This window comes from Melanerpes formicivorus, unplaced genomic scaffold, assembly GCF_026170545.1.
Source record: "Melanerpes formicivorus ecotype bairdi unplaced genomic scaffold, bMelFor1.0.p_v2 SCAF_29, whole genome shotgun sequence".
Taxonomy (NCBI): domain Eukaryota; kingdom Metazoa; phylum Chordata; class Aves; order Piciformes; family Picidae; genus Melanerpes; species Melanerpes formicivorus.
In genome coordinates this window covers 2,179,257-2,204,832 of record NW_027142381.1, presented here as the reverse complement: position 1 = coordinate 2,204,832, position 25,576 = coordinate 2,179,257, and positions in this window count along the sequence as shown.

The window sequence follows — 25,576 nt, the reverse complement described above, 5'->3', positions numbered from 1 at the left end:
CACATTACAATAACAGCTGCTTTTTTGTGCGTGTGCAGTCTTCCATGAGTGATAATTGGACTTTAAAAGAGAATCTAATATTGAACCTATAAGTATTACCCATCAATTCTCCTCTCTGTTTTCATGGCAGCCACAAAAGCTCAGAGATCACATGCCTAATTAGTGTAGAACGATGTAAAAATCCCTGCCTGGCCAGAAACACTTGGTGCAAACAGTAGCTGAGCTTCCTGGTAACTGCAGATCAATGAAGTCAAACCTGGGGTCCTCGTGTGTCTGGAAGCAGAGCTGGAAGGTCGACATTTGTATGGTTTCTGCAATGTGTAAAACTTCTTACTGAATATCTTACCCTCACTGAAGACATTTGGACCATTTTTATTACTTCTATTAAGCCATTTGATAATTTTCTCCTTAAGTCAGACCCTAATTTGCAGGAGATAATCTCTGTTCAGGGCATTATTTGATCATATAGCTTTGCACTTCAGCAGAAGTCCCTGATGACTTAAAAAAACCCCAAACCAAACACCTCAACACCCCCACCCCTCACCTCCCCCCCCAATTTAATCTTTAGCCAGCAAGAAGAAAGAAAATTAAGACAGGATTGCTGAAACCTCCTTTCCAACAAAGGAAACTAAGGAAACCTGATCAAAGAAGGAAACTATGTCAAGATTGTGTGCCTGGACTTCAGTTTCCCTGTGAAGGTTACCAGAGAGCATGGTAGAGAAAGATGATCTCTGCTGCCTCCACAGTCCCTAATAGCTTTTGTCACTGACTTAAGTCACTCAGAAGCAAGAGCAGTGCTGTCAAACACAAGTTTACTTACTGCTAAACTCAGCCAACAAATTGCTTGTTCCTGACAGATGTTTCTGTTTAAAGCCATGAGGAACCGTATGGATCATTCCACCTCAGCAGTCTCAAGAGCCAGCCCAGCAACTCCAAGAGCCAGAAATTTGCCAGGAACAAATGAAAAACCTAATTAGATCAACAGACAGAATTTGGAGCAAGATTAGAGGATCTGACATGACAATGGGATTAGAGTATTAACAAGACATAACAAGGTTTGGCTATTTATCATTTCACAATCAGTTATCACAGTACGAGAGGGAAGCACTGGCAAATCAGCATGAAAAATGCAGACATGAGAATATCTTTGTTACAGCTTAGTGTGTGCTCCCTTCTGATGCCAAGCTCTGCAGAATCAAGCAGTCTACTCTTGGTGGCAAACCCACTGCAAGAGCAGAAGGAAATAAGAACTGGAGGCATAACAATGGAAATAAAACAACATTCCTTACAAGCAGATGCTGGGCATTGCAGGTGTACAAAAATGCTACAAAGCAAATAAATATGGCACACAATAGTTTGGGGCTATCCACATGGAGAAGCTAGTGCAGACAACCATCTGGATGGGCTTTGCAATGATGTTGTCCTTTCTAAATTCACCTCTGTTCCAACAAAGTATAAACATACTTTAAAAATAAAGCTTAAAAAACCCAGCCCAACAACCAAAAATAAACCACTGTTGCTCCCCCCCTCTGGTTGCCTGTGGGACTGGGGTGGGGGCCAAGCCAAAGGAACCTCAACAACCTCAACTTTATACCAAACTAGGAAACAGCAAAGACAACATAGTTGAACACCCTGCAGCATGGCTGGATGAACTAAACTCCATTTCCAGCAGCTGGCTGCCTTCAGACAGCTCCCAAGGGATGCTTTGCTCTGACTACTGACAGGTAACAAGAGGTCTGGGCAGTATTTAGGTCAACCAGAGAATAAGCTTGGCCCTCAACAGTCCTTTTGTCCTATTTCTGTTCAGATACTCGGCACCTTCACCTTCTGTCCCTCTATCTGGGAAGCCAAGCAGGGAAACAAACTAAGTAATCAATGTTCCTCAGTGGAAGGAGTGCACAGCTTACTGCCTCTTGTATCGAAACCAAAGCTACTTGAGCCTGCCTAAAGGAAGCTCCTTTCCCCCAGATGTTCTCTCTCTGTTCATCTGGAGAATGGAGATGCAAGCTATGCACGGCATGCTTCACACACAACAAAGCAACCTGGTCCCTTCCCAGTATAAACTTTGATGACTTTAGTAAAGAAGTTATCAGCAGCTTATTTCTATTTCTAGCATCAGCCTCAGAGGCCTGCTCAGATGCAGGTTTTTCTTGAAGAAAGGGAAAAAAAGTCACAGAGCACTGCAGAAGAATTTTACAGATAGTGACATGTTGAACTTTGTCTCTACAGCACTTCACTTACTCTACAGCATACAAAATACCCCACATGTGGCTCCTCAATCTCAGCCTGCTAGGTGGCTTTGGCTTTGTATTTTGAGTGCAAACTGAAGTTTAGGGCAACTTTTTGATCTAAACATGGACAGCACCTAGTGCAGTGGAAGGCTCAATTCATGTCTGGAGGGGCTGCTGCCTAGCAGTAGGCTCAAACCCATTGCCAGCAGAAGGTACCCTAGGAGAGTCTTCCCTGGGCCCAGGCTAGAAATTCTTCACAGAACGACAGATTGGCCATTGGAATGGGCTGTCCAGGGAGGTGGTGGAGTCACCATCACTGGAGGTGTTTAGGAAGGGACTGGATGGGGTGCTTGGTGCCATGGTTTAGTTGATTAGATAGTGTTGGGTGATAGGTTGGACTCGATGATCTTGAAGGTCTTTTCCAACCTGGTTAATCCTATCCTATCCTATCCTATCCTATCCTATCCTATCCTATCCTATCCTATCCTATCCTATCCTATCCTATCCTATCCTATCCTATCCTATCCTATCCTATCCTATCCTATCCTATCCCATTCCATTCCATTCCATTCCATTCCATTCCATTCCATTCCATTCCATTCCAACCAAGCCTGCCAATACAGCAGTGCTTCCCAAAGTCTGCCCAGCTGACCCTGGAGGAGGCAGCAACCCCACCACGCTTGTCATTCTCTGATTCAAGAAGCTTAAGAGAGATTACAGCAGTATTTATAGCTTATCACTAACCCAACATCTTCATCAAGCAAAGTAGTTCAGTAATGACACACTGTAAAATACAAACATTTCTAGAGGCTTGTACTGTGTGGAATGTCTGTGATAGGAAGAAGAATAAAAATGTTCACAGCAGAAGGAACTGCAACCTTGATTGTCTGGATTTAAAACCTTATTCCAGGTCATAGCTAGTACCAATTACAGAGAGGGACTTGGGGGTATTGGTTGACAGTAGGGTGAACATGAGCCAGCAGTGTAGTGTGCCCAGGTGGCCAATAAGGCCAATTGCACCCTGGACTGTATCAGGAACAATGTGGCCAGCAGGAGCAGGGAGGTCATTCTGCCCCTGTACACTGCACTGGTTAGGCCACACCTTGAGTTCTGTGTCCAGTTCTGGGCCTCTCAGTTTAGGAAAGATGTTGACTTGCTGTGTCCAGAGAAGGGCAACAAAGCTGGGGAGGGGTTTGAAGCACAAGCCCTGTGAGGAGAGGCTGAGGGAGCTGGGGTTGTTTAGCCTGGTGAAGAGGAGGCTCAGGGGAGACCTTCTTGCTCTCTACAACTCCCTGAAGGGAGATTGTAGCCAGGTGGGGGTTGGTCTCTTCTCCCAAGCAATCAGCACCAGAACAAGAGGACACAGTCTCAATCTGTGCCAGGGGAGGTTTAGGCTGGATGTTAGGGAGAAATTCTTCACAAAAAGAGAGATTGGTCATTGGAATGTGCTGCCCAGGGAGGTGGTGGAGTCACCAACCCTGGATGTGTTTAGGAAGAGACTGGATGGGGCTCTTGGTGCTATGGTGTAGTTGGTTAGATGTTGTTGGATGATGGGCTGGATGTGATGCTCTTGGAGGTCTCTTCCAACCTGGTTTATTCTATTCTATTCTACTGAGGGCATGTGCTGCATCCGGGGTGTAACTATCTGACAGGATGGTAATATTAACACAGCAGCCAGCTTGGGAAAGGTTTGGGCTGGAGACAATACAAGTGGGACAGCTATGAAAGACAGACAAAAGATGAGGTTTTCCCCTCAAATTGCTTCATCACTTCTTCAACTTTAAATACATTGCTAGTTTCAATTAAAGATAAAGGACTTCTGTTAACAGCTGTGTCAGTGTTGACAGCAATAAAAGGGTACATTGCAGCAGTGATGTAAGTACACTTACTCTTAAGTGCACTGTTTAATCCTTCCATACATGCTTTGAAGAAAGGAATTCCTCTTTGTCAAATTAAGGATGTCTTTTTGATACAATTAGCTTTTTGCCTGGAGCTCTGGTGGTCCTGATATGAAAGGAATCCAGATAGAGATCAGTTCTGCTTTAAGTTCTGCATTTACAAAAAGGAATAGATTAAAAATAATAATAATAATAAATCCTCCCTCTTTAGCTCATCTCCTCATAAATCCTATTAACAAGAGATATTCTGAGATCATAGAATCCTAGAATCAGTTAGGGCTGGAAGGGACCACAAGGATCATCTAGTTCCAACCCCCCTGCCATGGGCAGGGACTCCTCACACTAGATCAGGATGGCCAGAGCCTCATCCAGCCTGGGCTTAAACACCTCCAGGGACGGGGCCTCAACCACCTTCCTGGACAACCCATTCCAGGGCTTCACCACTCTCATGGTGAAGAACTTCTTCCTCACATCCAGTCTGACTCTCCCCACCTCCAGCTTCATTCCTTTCCCCCTAGTCCTATCACTCCCTGATATCCTAAGAATTTCCTCCCCAGCCTTCTTGTAGCCCCCTTCAGATACTGGAAGGCCACAATTAGGTCACCTTGGAGCCTTCTCTTCTGCAGACTGAACAGCCCCAACTCTTTCAGTCTGTCCTTGTAGGAGAGGTGCTCCAGCCCTCTGACAATCCTTGTGGCCCTAGATAACTACAAGGCATCAGCCTCTCTCCTTTCCTCAGTGATGTTTGATATTTTACATCATCATGACGGTGGTGTGAGCACCCCCTGCCAGCGCTAGCACCTATAAATGCTGTTTTACTTTGTCTGTTGCCTTCCAGATAAATACTGCTGGATTGTTTGGTTGGTTTGATTTGGCTTGGGGTTTTGTTTGCTTTGGGGTTTTGTTTGCTTTGGGGTTTTGTTTGTTTGGGGTTTTTTTTGGGTTTGTTTTGGTGTGGTTGGGTTTGTTTGTTTGGTTTTGTTGGGTTTGTTTGCTTGTTGGTTTTTTTTTGTTTGGGTTTTTTGGTTTTGTTTTGGCGTGGGGTTTTATTTGTGTTTGGTTTTGGTTTGTTTGGGGTTTTTGGTTTTTTTTTAAAGGAAGCACACACATAAAATGATCTGGAGAGAAGAAGGAAAATATGGGAAAGGAGTACTAATGGATTTTTTCTAAAGACACGATCTCCAAGGCTGTAGGAACAAAAACATTTCAACAGGAGAACATAAGCACCTGGGGTACAAAAGAGCAGGGTTTCCCATGGGGTGATGTCCACGTGGCTTCCCCAGGGTTTGAAAAGGGCAGAGCCCACACTACCACCATCCCTTGTGGAGTGGGTTAGCAGGAGGGTCTTTTCCTGCCTGCCCACTGGGAGGAACCTGATAGTTTTAACCCCACTCCTGCTCTGCTGCATGTGGTGGAAACTGACCAATGGATTCAAAACAGCCAGCTGGGAGAGCAGACACCTCCAGGGTCACACACCCAGTACTGACACGGTGTTCTCATCTCATCAGGAGGGCCAGCAAAAAACCCAGCCAGAGAGAGTGTGCCAGGGGTGCCCTAGACAGAATGTTCTAGATAATAGTGCTACTACTACTACTACTACTACTACTAAACAACCAGGTTGGAAGAGACCTTCAAGATCCTGGCATCCAACCCATCAACCAATCCAACCCACCTATACAACTAAACCATGTCACCAAGCACCCCATCAAGTCTCCTCCTGAACACCTCCAGTGATGGTGACTCTACCACCTCCCTGGGCAGCCCATTCCAATGGGAAATCACTCTCTCTGTATAGAACTTCTTCCTAACATCCAACCTAAACCTCCCCTGGCGCAGCCTGAGTCTGTGTCCTCTGTGACCAGATACTTTGGTTCTCTACAGAAAGACCAAGCTGTGCCTCAGCTGCTGCACAGAAATGGTGCCGAGTCCGTCTGCAGGACTCACAAACCCAACCATTCACACAGGCTCCAGATCAGATCTCCTACACTTTAGAACCTTGCAGTCAGAGAATTTTGGCATTTGAAGCCTGCAAACCCACTTCACATCTCCTGCAGCAGGAGGTGAGGCAGACCATTAGCATCTGTAAAACGTTCCTCGCATTCCAGCATAAGCAGTTACCGCAGTAAACAAAATTAAACTAAGCTAATATGTGCAGCTAATAAAAACTTCTACGGTGCTAAAACACTCCAGCAGCAGAGCCATGAATTTTAATTCAATTGCAATTTCTTTCCTGTGGCTGAGAAGATGACTGCAAGTACCTCACAGCAATGCAGTTGTAGGGCTGCAGAGGGTAGAAGGGCTCTGCAGAGGGGCCTCAACTGACTGGACAGATGAGCGGAGTCCAATAGGATGGCATTCAACAAGTCCAAGTGCCGAGTGCTGCACTTTGGCCACGGCAACCCCATGCAGAGCTACAGGCTGGGGTCAGAGTGGCTGGAGAGCTCCCAAACAGAGAGAGACCTGGGGGTGCTGATCACCAGCTGCCTAAACATGAGCCAGCAGTGTGCCCAGGTGGCCAAGAAGGCTAATGGCATCCTGGCCTGCATTAGAAATAGTCCAGCAGGAGCAGGGAAGTCATTGTGTCCTGTACTCTGCTTTGGTTAGGCTGCACCTTGAGTACTGTGTCCAGTTCCGGGCCCCTCAGTTTAAGAAGGACATCAAAACACTTGAACATGTCCAGAGAAGGGCAACAAGGCTGGGGAGAGGCCTTGAGCACAAGCCCTGTGAGGAGAGGCTGAGGGAGCTGGGATTGTTTAGCCTGGAGAAGAGGAGGCTCAAGGGAGACCTCATTGCCCTCTACAACTACCTGAAAGGTGGTTGTAGCCAGGAAGGGGTTGGTCTCTTCTCCCAGGCAACCAGCACCAGAACAAGGGGACACAGTCTCAAGCTGCACCAGGGGAAGTTTAGGCTGGAGGTGAGGAGAAAGTTCTTCACTGAGAGAGTCATTAGCCATTGGAATGGGCTGCCCAGGGAGGTGGTGAAGTTCCCATCCCTGGAGGTGTTCAAGAGGAGATTGGACGTGGCACTTGATGCCATGGTCTAGTCATGAGGTCTGTGGTGACAGGTTGGACTTGATGATCCTAGGGGTCTCTTCCAACCTTGGCAATACTGTGTGATGCTGTGATACTGTCTTTGTCTCCCCCTGCTCTTGCCCTCTGCGACGTGAGGACCTCCCCCGATCGGCAGCTGAGCTTCTCGCGATGCGCAGCGCACAAACAGCTTCATCATACAGAAACCCATCAAGAAGTCTTTTTATAATCATTGCAACTCACGAGGGCAAAGCCTGCTAAGAAAGGGCTTCTCCAGTTAACAGCTTAAACGTGACAATTTTAGCAGCCACATATGCACTCAGTATGGTTCAATTTCCCCTCTCAGATGTGCTTCTGATCCTAGGTAGGCGAAGCAGCTCATTTGTCCTAATTCTGAGCCGGCGCATGCAAGTCTCCTTCAATCTCAATTAGCGAGCAGGAAATTTATTTAGAAAGCTGACAGGAACTATTTGGGGGATTAATGATCACTGATTTATGAATATTGAGTAGCATTTCAATAATCCAAGCAGAGTAATCACTTGTAGCTGAAGCCAGTTCTCCCGACCATTATAGTCTGTAGCAATCACTCAAAGGCAGTTAAATGATTCTGATTTATGACCTTAACCTACAGGGCCCAGTACATTTGCTCTATCAGTGTGTAAATTCTAAAAATGCAATTCCCTGCACCTCTAGAGAGCCAATTTAAGTCAACATTATGCATGAGCTGAGCATGCTTGAATTCTCAGATCTCTTATTTCACTCATTAAATTTGCACTGAACATCTTGCAATTAAAATTTCATATAGATTTTTTCCTTATGATTGACATTTGGCCTTGGCAAAATGAGTTTAAATTTTGTTTCTCTAAAGATTTAGAAGGAAGATAGATTGATCCAGACGTTGTTTTCTGTGAGATGATGATGATGGAGCACTAATGCTTTTGTTAGCATTTTGAAAAGCCTCCCTTTCGTTTTTTTTCTCCTGGAAGACTGTCTATCAGTGATAAGTGAAAGCAATTCAGCAACCCAAGCTAAAGCTGCAGCCAGTACAGCAGCATCAAACGTGTTGCTGCACAGTCTGCATGTGACCCTTGCCTGGTTTTAGGCCAGCGTCTTTAACTGGGGTGGAACAAATTGGGCCTTCCAGTACAAACCAACATGTGCTCATCTGCAGTGAATAAACAGCAGTTCTGTTCTGTGGGTTTGAAAACAAGCCCAGGACAACTAAAACAATGCAAAAAAGTACTGTAAGTGATTTCTAGCCCTGCTCTGAAATGGTGAGCTGTTTGGATTAACTCAAACAGTAGATTTGTTGGGCTAAAATCAGATGACTCATTTATTTTTATCTCATGTTCCACCCCTCAGGCAATGGTTCAAAAGATGAACAGTCATACCCTTCAGTGACCCCATGTGCTTATTCTTTGCAGCAAACCTTCTGTGCAGTAGAAGTATCTGATCACATGGGGACAGCCCATGCATCACCTGGGGACAAACACAATGACTGAGCAAGGGAAGAAGGAGAATTTATGCCTCGATTCACCAAGGGCTTAAGAGGAGAGTAATGAGAAGAGACCATGGACAGAAACTTCTTCACAGTCCAGCTCAAGGTAATACAAAGTCTTATTAGAATTAGAATTATTAGAATAAACCAAACCAGGTTGGAAGAGACCTTCAAGATCATCGTGTCCAACCCATCAACCAATCCAACCCACCCAAACAGCTAACCCATGGCACCAAGCACCCCATCAAGTCTCCTCCTGAACACCTTCAATGACGGCGACTCCACCACCTCCCCGGGCAGCCCATTCCAATGGGCAATCACTCTTTCTGTATAGAACTTCTTCCTAACATCCAACCTGAACCTCCCCTGGTGCAGCCTGAGACATCTCTTGTAGAGATGCAGCTTGTAGCACAGTGACACATCTGTTTCACACAGGACTTGGGGCATTATGTCCGTAATAATAACCACACACAGACCACAGACAAGCTGCTAATATTTTTTATACCTTAGGAATAAAGTCAAGAAATGTTTCAAAAGCCTCAGGAGCTGGCTAAAAGAAGCATCCCCTGGGCTGGAGAAATGTCACTACACATTCACAGAATCCATCCAGATCCACTGGCAGTAGTGATGATGAAAGCTGGAGATAATATTTTAAGTGCTGTTTCCAACCTGATGGCCAACAGACTATTGACAGTTAGGGGTACCTAGACACACACAGCTGAAGCAGAACCCAGATCATAGAATCAATAAGGTGAACCCAGATCATAGAATCAATAAGGTTGGAAAAGACCTCAAGGATCATCAAGTCCAACCTGTCAGCAAGACCTCATGACTACTAAACCATGGCACCAGGTGCCATGTCCAATCCCCTAATGATACATACTGAATATGCAAGTGATAAGGGATTCCCTCCTTGATCTCAAAGGTCTTTTCCAACCTGGTCTATTCTATTCTATTCTATTCTATTCTATTCTATTCTATTCTATTCTATTCTATTCTATTCTATTCTATTCTATTCTATTCTATTCTATTCTATTCTATTCTATTCTATTCTATTCTATTCTATTCGACTCGACTCTACTCTACTCTTATTCTATTCTATTCTATTCTATTCTATTCTATTCTATTCTATTCTATTCTATTCTATTCAATTCATTTCTATTCTATTCTACTCTGCTCTACTCTACTCTTATTCTATTCTATTCTATTCTATTCTATTCTATTCTATTCTATTCTATTCTATTCTATTCTATTCTATTCTATTCTATTCTATTCATTTCTATTCTATTCTACTCTGCTCTACTCTACTCTTATTCTATTCTATTCTATTCTATTCTATTCTATTCTATTCTATTCTATTCTATTCTATTCTATTCTATTCTATTCTATTCTATTCTATTCTATTCTTCTAGTCTAGTCTAGTCTAATCTATAAGATCATCCAGGACACTGCAGATTGCTGCCTAAGCACAAGGATGAATGCTTAAAACCTACCTATATATCACTTCCAGTTTGCCCACTTTCATCCCATCCATCTGAGCACAGTATTTCAGAGAATCACAGAAACACTCAGCCTGGAAAAGACCCTCAGCATCACCAAGTCCAACCAGTAACCCCACTTTACAAAGTTCACTCCTAAACCATATCCCCAAGCACCACATCCAAATGACCTTTAAACACATCCAGGGGTGGTGACTCAGCCACCTCCCTGGGCAGCACATTCCACTGCCTGACCTCTCTTGCTGGGAAAATATATTTGCTAATGTCCAGTCTAAACCTAGCCAGCCATAGCTTGGGGCCATTCCCTCTTGTTCTGTCACTAATTACCTGTGAGAAGAGACCAGCAGCAGCAAATCATAAGCAAAGGAACTCAGTAAAAAATTGTCTCCCTATGGGAAGAGATCAATAGTGTACCTACATTCCATTATGTAGCTAAAGGAAAAATTCAGTGTACTAGCCCTGGAGAATATCAATCTTGTAGCAGTAGCCAAGGCATTTTTTGACTGCAGAACAGTAAAGTCTTTACAGTCACAGCATAATTACACTAACACACCGGTATTTTAATATCATCTCTCCAAAATGAGATTTTGTTTCCATGTCCAGTCAATAATTCTGTCTCATCATAGTGATGAATAGAGCTTAGTGAATATAATTTGTTATGAATAATTTATTCACTGCATTTCACCTTTCATCTCTCTTTGAACACTGTGTGCAAGCCTGGAATGTATTTGTTCCACCAAACTATGCACAAATAACTCATGCTTGCAGGCTGCCTGGTGAGAGGTCACTGGAAATAGTCAAAGTGATTTGCCACTTGGTTACATTTACAAGGTGTTGTACCTGCTCCATCACTGCTTGGGCTCAGTTCAGTCAAGCTGCATTTTCAGTTGTTCAGAGAACTGCAAGTCAACTACCTGAAGGGAGGTTGTAGCCAGGTGGGGGTTGGTCTCTTCTCCTGGGCAACCAGCACCAGAACAAGAGGACAGAGTCTCAAACTGCACCAGGGGAGGTTTAGGCTGGATGTTTGGAAGAAGTTCTTCACAGCAAGAGTGATGGGCCATTGGAATGGGCTGCCCAGGGAGGTGATGGAATCACCATCACTGGAGGTGTTTAAGAGGGGACTTGGTGCCATGGTTTAGTTGATTAGAGATGGTATTGGGTGATAAGTTGGACTCGATCTCGAAGGTCTTTTCCAACCTGGTCTGGTCTATTCTATTCTATTCTATTCTATTCTATTCTATGCACAGTTACTATAATTCAGAATGTGCATTGATCCTCATCTAGGCATAACAGAATCACAGCATGATAGGGATTGGAAGGGACCTCTGGAGGTCATCTTGTCCAACCTCTCTGCCAGAGTAGGTTCACCTAAAGCAGGTAGCACAGGACTGTGTCTAGGTGGGCTTTGAATGACCTCTTCCATTTCAGGATCTAGAGAGGATACAGCTGTGCTAAAGACCCCACTGGTCTAAAAACTGACCATAAGAAGTGAGGGTCTCGGTAGGCAAGACAGTGGGAGTTACCACCAGACTGTTTCACAGACTTGAAGTGATGAAATTTAGACAGAAAACAAGAACTGCTTCAACAAGTTCAGACAAAAAGAATCTGCAGAGGAGAGAAAACACCAGTGTACAAACCCTAGCAACCACACAAGGAGGTAAAGCTGTGTGAGAATCTCCTAAGGTGTGTTCGTTGAAAGAGGTGGGAATTTTCCTGAATAAATCCAAGGATCTCTGTCTCTTCCTGTGCAAAACAGGTTCTTGTCATTTTCTGCATCAAACCCCCCAGTATTTTCTAGTCCAATCTCTGAAAGAATTGTTACATTTAGAGCTGGATGGAGCCAATGAAAACAAAAGCAAAGAAGTGTCTCAAACATTTTGCACCAGTGTAACAAACCATTACATGATGGGACTAGTAGTTCAAGCCCCACTTTTCTCCCAGAGGCAACTCACCCCTTCCCAACCTCCCAGAAAATAAAAAAGCCATCAGTGCAGTGCAGAGTTTGAGGTAAGATGAGCAGTATTGTCTAGACAGAGCACTGAACCCACAGGACAACAAATCCCCAAGTAGAGAGGCTCCCGTAGGCAATTTCTCTCTCCAAACCAACTCCATTAAATATTATACTGTAGCATCAGAAAATACTTAGCCCTAGATCAGTGCATTGGAACCCCAGGTTCTAAATGCATTACCAAATTTAAGTTTTCATCCATCTCCTTCTGCAAAACTTGAGTTGCATTTCCATTTCTTGCCCCTGCCCAAGAGAAAAATGTTGAAATCTCTTTCTCATGCCATAGAAACCTTTGTACAAGTCTGTACTCGAGCTGGCTATGCATGCAGGCATGGGAAGAGGCAAAGACATAGAAGGCAGCTAACTCTGCATTGCAAATAGGAGAAAATCAGATCAGGATATGACCTCTCAGTGAAAGACTCTATTAATAGAAAGGTTAATCACTAGTGCAGACACCTAGAGTTGTGGAACCTCCATTTCTGCAGATAGCTGACACCTGACAGTACAAGGCCCTGAACAATGTCATATAACCTTGAGGTTAGCCCTGCTTTGTGCAAGAGGGCTGGGCTGGGTCATCCAAGGCTGCTGAGGGGTTTGGAGCACAAGCCCTATGAAGAGCAGCTGGGGGAGCTGGGGTTGTTTAGCCTGGAGAAGAGGAGGCTCAGGGGAGACCTCCTTGCTGTCTACAACTACCTGAAGGATGGTTGTAGCCAGGTGGGGGTTGGTCTCTTCTCCCAGGCAAGCAGCACCAGAACAAGAGGACACAGTCTTAAGCTGTACCGGGGAGGTTTAGGCTGGATGTTAGGGAGAAGTTCTTCACAGAAAGAGAGATTGGTCATTGGAATGTACTGCCCTGGGAGATGGTGGAGTCACCATCCCTGGAGGTGTTTAAGAGGAGATTGGATGAGGCACTTGGTGCCATGGTTTAGTTGATGAGATGGTGTTGAATGATAGGTTGGACTTGGAGATCTTGAAGGTCTTTTCCAACCTGGTTACTTCTGTACTCTGTATATCTCAAAAGCCTTTTCTGCCCCAAATTCCTTTACTATGTGATATGACCTCTTCACAAAAAGAACTCAAAATGTAGCAAGCACAATATTAGTTCAGGAGAAGCAGAAGACCCCAAATATCATCCTTCTGCTCTCCTGTCACATCCACCTTGCCAATCACTACTGGTGTCAATATGGCCTGGTTTAGTTGTACGCTTTGTAAGCTGCATTACATACATTTCCTAACAACCTGGAGTCACCTGTTAGGTCTACCAGTCCACGTGCACACACTCAAAACCTCATAATTAGAACAGGAAAATGTGATACAGAAGTAAAAGGTGAGACATGAACACCAGAAAGGAGAAGAACCAGCTGCATTTGCAGAATCAAAGGGTTGTGACAAGCAGGCCACCCCACCAGCTAGGCAATAAACAAAACCAAATCTTGGGCTGGCATTCATGCAAATTGCACTTATGATGTTCTTGGTATTATCTTTCACTTCAGCCTGTCCATCTTTTTTTTTTCTTGTAGTAAATATCTAGGCAGCATTCAGTATGCACAGAAGAGCAAAGCATTACTGCAAAACAGATGGTGCAACTGAATATTAAGCAACCTTGTATGAGGAGCATGGCTTTTAAGAAGAACTCAATTTACAATTAATAGCTTATAGACTGTAAAACTGACTAGCAAAATAAAATGCATCTCATCTTAGTTAGTATCAGGGGAATCTGAAGGAGAAACTAGCCTCTAGTATCTGTACTTGGTGGAGTCCAGTGTCCTTTCTATCTTATGGAAAGTCATGCACCCAAGGTTTAGGCATTTAACATGAATTGGCAGTAAAAGCTCTCTGTGCTCACCTCATTCCCAAGGCATTTTACTATTGCATCCCTGCTGCCCTGTGGAAAAGAGATGAGCCAGGTTTCAACAAATTAGTCTGCCATATTCAAAGCTTTTCATCCACAAGATCACATTCCTTTAAGAGTGCAGCAGGATAAACACACTCTTGAGGCTTGGAAGCCTGAAGAACCAAGCCTGCTTCCCTGATATAGCAAGAATCAAAATATTGCTGCCTTCAGCTCCCATCCTTTTCCAGCCAGGGTTTAGTAATCCCTACAGCACTGCCTTTTAGAAACCTTCCTATCCACATAGAGCAGCAACCCAGATTTCATCACTTCTTAATATGTAACTACTGAAGGAGAAAGAACTGGACAGAACCATTCAATATTTTACTGTACCTGACAGTTCTAATTAGCTAAAACTCAAATCTAAACAATATTACTGTGAATGCAGGGAGATGGCTGGCAAATTACCAAAGGCATCCCAGAAAATACCCACACAGACCACACACTCATTATACTCAAGGCTATGGATTCAAACACAGCGCAAGTCACAAGTGGTGGATGGCTCCTGGTACCTGGTCACTGTGTGATACCATAGCTTGAGTGAATTGTCATTCTCACACCGTGTCTCCAAATGGAAGGTACAACAAGTATTTGATGATCATCTTAAGATTTACAGAACTGACCACAGAATAAATCTTTAGCTCTGCATACTTGCATTATTGCTCTCTACAACTACCTGAAGGGAGGTTGTAGCCAGGAGGGGTTTGGTCTCTTCTCCCAGGCAACCAGCACCAGAACAAGAGCACACAGTCTCAGGATGTACCAGGGGAGGTTTAGGCTGGATGTTAGGAAGAAGCTCTTCACAGAAAGAGAGATGGGCCATTGGAATGTGCTGCCCAGGGAGGTGGTGGAGTCTCCATCCCTGGAGGTGTTTAAGAAGAGACTGGATGGGGTGCTTGGTGCCATGGTTTAGTTGATTAGATGGTGTTGGGTGATAGGCTGGACTCCATGATCTCAAAGTTCTTTTCCAACCTGGTTAATTCTATTCTATTTTTCTACTCTAATTACCCTTAAAAGTGAAATGTCATCAGTGCTGCAATATGGTCATAAGTAATTAACCACCTAATTAAAAGCTAGAAGTTAAAAGGAATTCCTCTTCAAGTAGAATTGCTCTTCACAGCAGCAAGACAAGCATGAGGACAGAGCTGCTTGCAGTTGGTGCACAAGGGCTGTGCCTTTCACAATGCTGGATGCAGAGTACAGCCAGAAGCAGCCCCAGACACTTTCAGCTTTACTACTTCTTTTAAAATACAAAACCTCTGGGGTTTGTGTTTGTTGGGGTTTGGTTTTGTTTGTTTGTTTTCCCTATTCTGAGTTAAAAACCCACCAGCTGTTCTCCAAGGGCAATCTCCAGTACAGGAAATGTTAAACTCAGGAGCAGAACCAGTTAACTTGAGCTGTGCATATGGTGATAGCAGAAGCAAAAGGCATTCAGTAATCAATTCTTTCTAGTGCTTTGAGTTGTTTGTTGGCTTTGTTTGGGTTTATCTTTAGAAAGATGTAACATTTGCTTGTTGTCAGAGAGCCCATGCTTGCAGGTCTGATTTCTGACACAGTCTGGTATTGGAATGTTGTTTGAGACCTTAGAATTTCTGGAGGATTGGGAAGATTTCCCTGAAGTGTTCGACAAAGTACTATACAGATTTTTCAGTATGAGTACCTGGGTAGTAGCAGTGTTGATGTGTCCTCTCCATAACAGCCTGAAATTGGTCATGTCAGCAGGACAGAACTTGTTGGGATGAAAATGTAGGTAGGAAGATGGTGACAAGGGCTTTTGTCAGCACTCTTTACAGCACAGCCCTTTGTTCCCTTTTGGTAGCTGGCTCTACCTGGAGCATCAGTAAATCCTTCTTCACTTAGTAAGTCCTTTAGCTGAAGCAACAGTTTGGGATCCATAGTTTCCTTGGTTTCATCTACATCTAGTTGTTTACATTGGATTGTTTGCATCAGCTCAGGAGTGTTTGTGATACACCACTTGCCATGTGTCAATCTCCAGGCCAGCAGCTCTTAAAATCATAGAATCAACAAGGTAGGAAAAGACCTCAAAGATCATGAAGTCCAACCTGTGACCCAAGACCTCATGCCTACTAGACCATGGCACCAAGTGCCAGGTATAATCCCCTCTTGAACTCCTCTACCTTGAACCCCTTAGGACAACAGAGAACAGGAATGCTAGTGGTGAGTCACCTGCTCACACAGCTTGAGGCTCTTTTTTGGTGAGTGGCAAAAAGGCTTTATTTGCAGGATCCATTTAGCATCATCCATGAATGCTAAATCCTATCCTTGGACAAGAAAAGAAAAGAGGGGAAAAGAAGTAAATAAAAGGGCAAGCCGCTCGCATTGTTCCTGTGCCATTTCTGTTTGACATTATTTATTATTGCTTTTTTCCCTGCAAAGCCCATAACTGGAGGTCATTTTGGGATTAATTGAAGTTAATATCTTCACTTCAAAGCAGCACAAGATCAAGCCAAATGTACGTGCAGAGCAATTAAAGATTTGGCAAGGTAACGCGGATTGGCTTCCACCGCCGCCACCGCAGCAGCTCTCTCCCTGCACCGTTTCACTTGTTCAGGCCTTTGATGTGCTTCAGAGCAGGACTAGCTGGGCCTGTGTTTGAAACAAAGGAGCATTTTTAGCAGGGTATTCTGCAGAGATTGACTGTTGTGCCACAGTTAATATTTTCAACTGCCTGTAAAATTGGAAAGATTATGAATCTGCAGCTCGGCTGGCTGCTGGAGGGGTCCGTGGGTAATGAAGAAAATTGCAGGGGGCAAATTGAAAGGTTGCTTTTTTGCTTTCTTTCTTTGTTTCTTTCTTTCTTGGTTTTTTTTTTCTTTTCCCTTTTAATATTGTGTAACATCACTCTTCCTTTAGTGCTAACAAAGATGAAGCCAATTTAGAATAAATCTTCAAAGCACCGTGTGTGAATTTATCTGTCCAGTGCTCATTAGCGTTAATGGGAATCATGTGGCTGGAACTTTGCAAGTGTTTGGAAAGTGCTCTCTTCTTTTTTTTTTTTTATGGTTGCATTATGGACCCCCATGTTAGCTGTTTTGCTGGTGTTTTTATATTGCTCCATTTGTTTTCTTGACATGAAAAAAAAACCAAACAACAACAACAACAAACCAAACCCCAACAAAGAGCAAATCAGTAAATTAATTAAAAACTACACCACCCCCTCCAGTGTTTAAAGAGAGCAAAATACTAATTTGCTCAAGTAAATAAAATATTACTTGCAGGGAAATCAACTCAAGGGACACTGTGAGTCTCTGCAGGTTTAAATCCCTGTAGTGTAAGACATGCTGCTTGTTGTGCACTGATTGAGGTGAGCTTAATTGATCCAGATGTGCATGTTTGAATTTTGGTCTCACTGTATTGCTAGTGCCCTGGTGTGGTACAGGTTCTATAGTTCTCTTTAATCTCTGGAGAATCTGTAGAGAAGAAGATAGACATAGTTAAAAAGGGAGCTTGTAAGTAAGACAATAACTGCCATGCAGGACATTCCAATGGGCAATCACTCTCTCTATGAAGAATTTCTTCCTAACATCCAGCCTAAACCTCCCCTGGTGCAGCTTGAGACTGTGTCCTCTTGTTCTGGTGCTGGTTGCTTGGGAGAAGAGACCAACCCCCACCTGGCTACAACCATCCTTCAGGTAGCTGTAGAGAACAAGAAGGTCTCCCCTGAGCCTCCTCTTCTCCAGGCTAAGCAACCCCAGCTCCCTCAGCCTCTCATCAGAGGTTGCAGTTGCCAGGCTCTGTTTTGCATGCAGTTACAAAATGTAGTAGCAGCCCATGTGTATTGTGGATGATTTTGTGTTATGATTAAACACTCAGGTCTTGAGTGGCAACAGCGAGTTGCCTCAGCAAAATATTTTGTGCAGCCTGCACAGTAGTAAGCATCTTTATAGGAGGAGTGGGAAACAAATCCTTTGGAAAGAGCCATTGGATCTCTCTTCCCTTGGAAAAACTACAAGGAAATTTTGTCCAGACTGTCAGATATGTCACACAGGTTTTGCTGCCAGCATGGTGGTCTGATCCAAAGCCTGTACAGAGCCTGTGCAAAGCCTAGTGCTTACAGTGGATTTTAGATTGCTGTGATGAGTAATCTGATTAGAGAGGAGACCTCCAAGTGTGCACAAGAATCCTGTGTCTGAAGGAAGTGACTGGTCTGAAGGATCAGAGAGCATCTGAGTAAGGATCTTTTGGAGGTCAGTGAAAAGGAGTCTTTGCAGAGAGATCAGATCAGAATGATAATGTGGTAGTATTGATTAGTTCAGGTGAAAATAGTACCATAACATGCAGTGGGTCAATCTTTCTGATATTAATGCTGGAAATAATGACTCTACCTGACAATGAATTTTTCTTGGACACAAGCAGTGTTACAACATGACCCTGAGGTCCTGCTTTTAATCCCAAGTTCATTTGTGTACATGAGCAGTTCACCAAGACAATAGCTTAAGTTAGGTCTGAGTGTAGGTGTTTGCATGACCCTAACATCACACCACCTGTAGGAGGGGAAGAATTTAAAAGAACATCCCTGCTTCTCTCAAAGGTGAGGCATTTTTTTTCATTGTGGTCACTAGAAGCAGCCTGGATTCCATCTGTGAATTGAAACAGATCTACAGCAATGGTTCAGCTGGTGTAGGACCTTCAATTTCCTAGCAGATTGTATTCCTTTAAAACTTAAATGATTATTCTCTGTGGAAATTCCCTCTGACCCTTACCTTACCTGAAATAGTGTCCTTGCTTGAAATAGTCCTCAGTGATTGAAATAGTCTTCAGTGTTTGCCTTAAGAGTTGTTGATGAAAATGATGTGTTATGACTTTGTCTTAAGGCAAACTAAACAAAAGGCATCAAGGTTGAAAAGCATTGCTATGGTTACCTTATTTAAAGGTGATTGTTAATAAAGGAGAGAAAATTGGAAGTGAGAGAGGCAGCAATTGCCAAAAGAAAAGGTTAGATTAGTATTGCTTGTCAAAACTTGTTGTGAACGTAGGTCATGTTCTCCTCATTAAATACCTGCTCCAAGGATGCCATCTCGGCTTGCAGGATGCAGCCTGGTGAAATTAAACTTCACAAGATGTGCAGCTTTCACGAAATTCATAGAATTCATGTTTTGAATTCATAGAATCATAGAATCAATAAGGTTGGAAAAGACCTCAAAGATCATCAAGTCCAACCTGTCACCACAGACCTCATGACTACTAAACCATGGCACCAAGTGCCACATCCAATCCCCTTTTGAACACCTCCAGGGATGGGGACTCCACCACCTCCCCAGACAGCACATTCCAATGGCTAACAACTCTCTCTGGGAAGAACTTTCTCCTCACCTCCAGCCTAAACTTCCCCTGGCACAGCTTGAGACTGTGTCCTCTTGTTTTGGTGCTGGTTGCCTGGGAGAAGAGACCAACCCCCACCTGGCTACAACCTCCCTTCAGGTAGTTGTAGAGAGCAAGAAGGTCTCCCCTAAGCCTCCTCTTCTCCAGGCTAAGCAACCCCAGCTCCCTCAGCCTCTCCTCATAGGGCTGTGCTCCAAACCCCTCCCCAGCTTTGTTGCCCTTCTCTGGACACATTCCAGCAACTCAACATCTTTCCTAAATTGAGGGGTCCAGAACTGGACACAGGACTCAGGGTGTGGCTTAATCATATATGCCCACAGTCTCTCAATGGAGAGAGCTGCATGGTAGCATGGGTTGTTGTGACAGCAACTGCCTTTGCCTGTGCAATGACTCTGGCTTAAATCTGCATAAAATATTTTCTAGTTGCTTCCTTTCTGGGGTAATATTTCTGAGTTCAGAGGAAGTAGACCAAAGCTGACTGATGGCCTCCATTTATGCAAAGAGGGCTTGTTTACTTTGAAAATATGGATTAACTGAATAGCAGCTTTCATATTAGCCTACTTTATAACTTAAAAGGGATGTTTTTCAATTACAATAAAAAGATATTACATGCTAAAGGTTGCAGAAACATGTTCTTTAAAAATTAAGTTAAATTAGATATGACATTTCCTCTTCTAATATTGATGTTGCAGCTGAGAGTTAAGCTGTAAAGGAAGTCAATTAAATTCTCTGCTGCTTTGCTGCAAAACTCCAAATTTAAGCTGTACAATAAAGCAACCAAAGTAATGCTAGCAGTTTCAGACCACTCATTTCTAGAACTAAGCTGCTGCAAAAAACCATCAACCCAAGCCCACATCTGTCTGATTAGTAAATTCCTAAGGTGTCAAAACTTAAAGACGAACACCTCACAGGTTCAGTCTTGTTCCAGGTTTCTGACACTGGAAGATTCTGAAGGACTGGGTTGCCCAGGGAAGTGGTGGAGTCTCCATCCCTGGAGGTGTTCAAGAGGGGATTGGATGTGGCACTTGGTGCCATGGTTTAGTAGTCATGAGGTGTTGGGTGACAGGTTGGACTTGATGATCTTTGAGGTCTCTTCCAGCCTTGGTGATTCTGTGAGTCTGTGGAGACTATTTTTAGAAGTTGTTTCATTTAAACACGTTGGTTGATGAGATTTTGATTGGATTCTAAGGTTTTGGGTATAGGTCCTCAGGACTTTTGAAAAGCTACCCCCCCCAAACCAAGCAAGGAATTGGAAGAGTTTAAGTAGCAGATCTCTAGCTCATACTATATTGATTAGATTAGCTGTAAGAGAAGTGTAGGAACAGAGGAGGCTCTGGTAATCTTTTGGGGGCAGAGGAACCCTTTCAAGGCTGTAGCTAAAAGAAGTCATCTGACTTGAGAGCACAAATCCTGATTTGCAATGGAACTTGATTTCCCCATGTGCTTTGAGGAACTTGAGAAGGTGGAATGGAATGGAATGGAATGGAATGGAATGGAATGGAATGGAATGGAATGGAATGGAATGGAATGGAATGGAATAGAATAGAATAGAATAGAATAGAATAGAATAGAATAGAATAGAATAGAATAGAATAGAATAGAATAGAATAGTTGTAGAGAGCAAGAAGGTCTCCCCTGAGCCTCCTCTTCTCCAGGCTAAGCAACCCCAGCTCCCTCAGCCTCTCCTCATAGGGCTTGTGCTCCAAGCTCCTCCCCAGCTTTGTTGCCCTTCTCTGGACATGTTCCAGCAAGTCAACATCAAAGTTCCCCATCTCTCCTGTGCTTTGCAGATACCTGTAGGAGAGGGGTTGTAGTGTTGCTGTAGGTTGGGTCAATGCAGCAGAATATAATCTTAACAGTTTGTCCATTTGCAACATGGTAGTGGAAGCTCTCCTAGCTGAGTACAAGGCTGTATGAAACAGAACTGGGAGGCTCTTAGGCTTTGCAGTTGTGGGAGCCAGAAGAGCTCTAAAGATAAGCCCACAGGGGAACAAATGTTTTAGTTGGGTTCTCCCCAGCAGTTAACTGCCAGTCTTAACTCTAAGGCTCATCTGTAGTCCTTCCTCTTGGAGTTTGCTCAGTAACTGCATTTTATAGTTTAATCTTTACCACTTGGTTGTTGAATGAAAATTTTCGTAGTGAACTGAAGGTTACCCTGCTTGTGTCTCTGCATATTGAATACATATTGAGTACATATTGAACATCTCCTGTGTCCTCTGCACTTCTTCCCATGGCAGTGTTTTGTAAGCAATCCTTCTATCACCTCTACTGTAGCCAAGACCCATCCTTTTAGCTTTACACTGTGCAGACCTAGGAGGAAGAGGAAGGGGTCCTTGTCCTAAAGAATTTAAACCCTCAGAAAAAATAGCTGTGAAATGGAAAAGTGGTGTTCATTTCAAGCTCCATTAGAAGCAGTAGGACAGATATTTATATCCATCTTCTGTGCTACAGTTTGGGCCCTTTGATGTTTTGTTTTAGTGTGGCCCTTCACCATTGGAGTCAGGAGTGATTTGGAGGTTAAAGAGGAGATGGGGAGTGAGTACTTGTTAAATAAGTGTTAACAGGAATCTTACATTAGACACTCAAAACCTCCAATTCCATATTGGTATAGTGCCAACAATATCTTTGAGGGATGGTCCTCCCTCCTCTGGACACTTCAAAATCAAAATGAGTTGGTTCTAGAAACTGTTATGCTGGCTTGCTTAACTCCTGCCCCTGCCTTGATCAAAAGGGTGTGTGGAGCAGCAGAGAAGCAGGATCTGGCCTGGTGTGAAGGGGAGTGATGGGGTGTGTGGTGCAGCACACTTGTCAAAGTGTCTCCCTAGCATTGAGCCAGCAGCCTGAGGAAGACTTACTGCTTCATAGATAGATAAATAGAGCTCTGAGCATTTGCTGAGTGCAGAGCACACCACTCTATCAGAGCCTGAAGGAGATGCTGCCATGGCCTCTGTGGTTGAGAGCCTGGGGTCCCAGCAATGTTCCCCACCTCCTGTGGTGTCACAGCACCTGCTGCTTCACTGCTTCTGACTACACTGAGCTCCTGGCACCACATATTTCTGTTTAAATTTTAAACCCCATTATTAATAGGATGTTTGTTTTCCATAACGTTTGTCTTCCCAGGAGCTTGACTTCTGTCCTGTTTGTGCTGAATGCAGCTCTTATTCCTGTTCTAGCAGGTTTCTGAATTAGCTCATCAGCGAGCTGAGGAGGAATGTTTAAGAGTGGTGCTAAGCTGGATTTTACTGCCCTGTGCTGTGCTGAAAACCAGCTGTGCAGTGAAGAACAGAACTGTTCCTGATGAGAGTCCATTAGTTTAAATGCAAACATTTAACATGTCTGCGCTAGCTATCTGACCTGTAATGTGAACTGATGGGGTTTTGCCCTAGGGCCACCCAACCACTATCCTTAAGTGTTGTAATTGTAGTGTGCCTTGGGTAGCTAGCCTGCTATTTCCAGCAGTCTGTAGAAGCAGAGGATTTGGTTCCAGTGAAACTAGCATTTAGTGAAGCTGAAAGTTAATCTGATCCTATTTGTAGCTGGCATTTCTCTAAATCATTTGGACAACTCTTGGGCAAGACCTACTCTTTATTCCATTTTAATCCAGTGCCTCCCCTAACATAATCCTGATTCATACCTGCTGTCTCCTGCTGTTAGTGCATGACAGTGTTTAATCCTAGTGATGGCCCTGACACATTCCATAAATGTACAAGGCAGATCAAGCATATAGAGCTGTTAACCGGGAATATCTAGAGTGGCAGAGTGGCATCAACCAAGAGCAGAAGAGGTGAGGTGTTTGCCTAGAAAAATGGAAATGCTTGTTAAACTTGCACTGTGGAGAACAATAGGCCAAGATAGTAAAGCAAATGCAGGGAAAAGAAACAGTAATTTATGTTATAGTGGAGAGGTAGAATGCAAGTGTACCCAAACATAATTTGAGCTTCCAAATAATAGGTTGAAATGAATGCTTTTTTTCCCCCCCCTCTTCTTCTGTAGAATCTAAAAATGCTAATACAGCTATATAAATGCAATAGCTCCTACTATAAAGGGGCTTATAAATAAAAGCATATTTAACCAGAAAGTATTTTGCAACAGTGAGTGAATGGGCTGATTTCCATTTTGTGTCTGAGGCAAAGAAAGACACAAAGTAAATGCACATACTGATTTGGGGTCTGATTTCTGTCGTGCTACAAGATATGGGCAAGGACACTACAGGTAGTTCTCTTTTGGAGTCTCACTCCGTGAGCAATCACTGCAAAAAAGCCCAACGTGATTTGGGAGGCACCAAGATTGCTGTGAGGTGTTGACAGATTTGTGGCAGTGCTCTCTGGGCTCTGCTGGATGCAGTTTTAGGTAAAATCTCAGCCAGTTCCCAAGCTGGCTGTTGAAACCACCTCCAGCAAGCTCTTGCTTTGTGCCTCTGGCTTACCGCCAGTGACTCTCTAAATGGGAAGCTTCTCTTCCTGTCACCTTTGCCACTTTGTATAGTGAGGCTCCAACCTGGAGCTTCCTGGTCCTGGAATGGGTTGATTACATAAGGAGTGAGCCCATGAAGTGCTTTGAGACTCTGATGCCATGGCATCACATTACCACAGTACGTTAGAGGTTGGGAGGGACCTCCAGAGCCCATCAGGTCCAATCCCAGCCCTTTGTAGAAAATGAAGCAAGGGCATGTCCTGATTTGAGGCCAGGCAGATCCTCTCTTGCCCCTGAGAGGGGCAAAAGAATGACACACACACAAATGGATTGTAGAAGTGATGGAAAGTTGGAATAGAATAGAATAGAATAGAATAGAATAGAATAGAATAGAATAGAATAGAATAGAATAGAATAGACCAGGTTGGAAAAGACCCCGGAGATCATCAAGCCCGACCTATCACCCAACACCATCTAATCAGCTAAACCATGGCACCAAGTGCTTCATCCAGTCTCTTCCTAAACACCTCCAGGGATGGTGACTCCACCACCTCCCTGGGCAGCCCATTCCAATGGCCTCTTTCTGGGAAGAACTTCTTCCTAACATCCATCCTAAACCTCCCCTGGTGTAGCTTGAGACTTTGTCCTCTAAAAGCCTCCCAAACGCTTCCCTTCTCCCCACTTGAGGGTATACCCAAAACCCCCAGGGCTCTTTCTTCCCCTCCTCACCACTGCCAGGCTAGTCTCAGGTGGCCAGATCTGAGATTGCCTTTCCCCCCTTCTCCTCCTGGCATTAGGCCTAGCCAGGCTTTGAGATAACTCCCCCACCATTACCTGATAGGGAGCATCACCCACAGGAGCAGAGGGGGAAGAAAGAGGACAAGAAAGGCTTTGCAGATGGATTTATAGGGCACAGGATATTATGGGTATGAAATACACTATTTCCTGCGTCCACCTACCGGGCTGGAACTACAGGACCCTGGAGGTGTAGCTTGTGTGGCAGGACCAGGAGGCACCCAGCCTGAACTGCCAGGGTGATGTTTGGACATGGTTTGAGTGCAGCCAGTACTGGACATTTTGGAAGGGTCCAGCCCTCATTTTATTTCCAATCTCTTGTTTCCTCATGTGTGAAATGGGGTAGTGATGTGACGCTTACCTCGCTGAGAAACTGCTTGCAGTTTCATAGTCTTTTAGAGGACCTATATATATATTTTTTTTCCCTGGGAAATTGTAGCTCAACCATGAAATTTCTCTTTTTTTTTTCTTCTCTGTTTTTTTCCTTCTCTGTTGCAAGCTTCAATTTCTTGTGCTTTACTCAACAGGAACTCCCTTTGCTTCCCCATGTAAAATAAACATCATTTAAAGTCACTTTGTCTTCTTGAATGATAGTTAAACCTCGCCACAGCAGTGTCACTGCCACTGCTATGTTATAAACCTGTAAGGATGGTGTTAGATTTACACTTAGCTTTCAGTTTTGCAGCATGCAGACACGTGGCAGCTGTATTTTCCAAGGATAAAAAGAGCTATTGAATTATTTTAAAGAGAAGAACGTTGCTAACTGCTGATTGTTTTAAAATACTGTTTGGAGCCTGCTGTATGGCTGAGATCTAATATCCCAATAGAGGGGATTTATTTTCCTCTCTTTTGGGTTTTCAACCTACCTGAGGATGTTCTGTGACACAGACAGGCATAATGGTACCAGACATTATCGTCTACTGCGTTAATAATCCGTGAATTAAAGCATCCCCCAGCAAGCTCTTAGTGTG